This window comes from Kryptolebias marmoratus, linkage group LG16, assembly GCF_001649575.2.
Source record: "Kryptolebias marmoratus isolate JLee-2015 linkage group LG16, ASM164957v2, whole genome shotgun sequence".
In the NCBI taxonomy this organism is placed as follows: domain Eukaryota; kingdom Metazoa; phylum Chordata; class Actinopteri; order Cyprinodontiformes; family Rivulidae; genus Kryptolebias; species Kryptolebias marmoratus.
The window spans coordinates 21,957,105-21,957,687 of record NC_051445.1 but is presented as its reverse complement, the minus strand read 5'-3'; positions in this window follow the sequence as shown (position 1 = coordinate 21,957,687).

Sequence of the window (583 nt, the reverse complement as noted above, 5' to 3'; positions counted from 1 at the left end):
GGGGGGGGGGGGGGGGAGAGATTATTTTTTTGGATGCGCTTTGTTCATCTATATAGAATTCGGTCAGAGCCATTTTCTCTGGCAGACTCGTGATGTGTTACACCTGGTCTGTGACCATTAATCCAAGATGTCAGACAATATACCTTTAGGATGGTTTCACCATTAAATAAACTTATATTAGTTTTACAGTTTTGTTCTTTTTATCACAAGGAGAAAATGCTTTAAACTATTTAGCTCCAAAGGTGATCATGTTTTTGCGTCTATGTGTGTGTGCCTGTTTGTCTGTTAGCAAAATATCTCATAAACCACTGGACGGATTTAATTGAGAATGTGTTCATTTGGTGTAAATCTACAACTCAACCCGGTTCAAGATGGCCGCCACAGCTAATCAACCTTAGCCCACACGAACAAGGCTGTAACCAGACAGTTTTACAGATGCTGAGCTCAGATTTGGTGTGGTAGCAGCTGGAAGTCATTCCCAATGCATACTCTGAGCTCTATCAGGTCACACAAGATATCTGTTTAAATTTGACATGCAAGTTGGGTGTGTTTGTGTGTGTGTGTGTGTGTGTGTGTGTGTGTG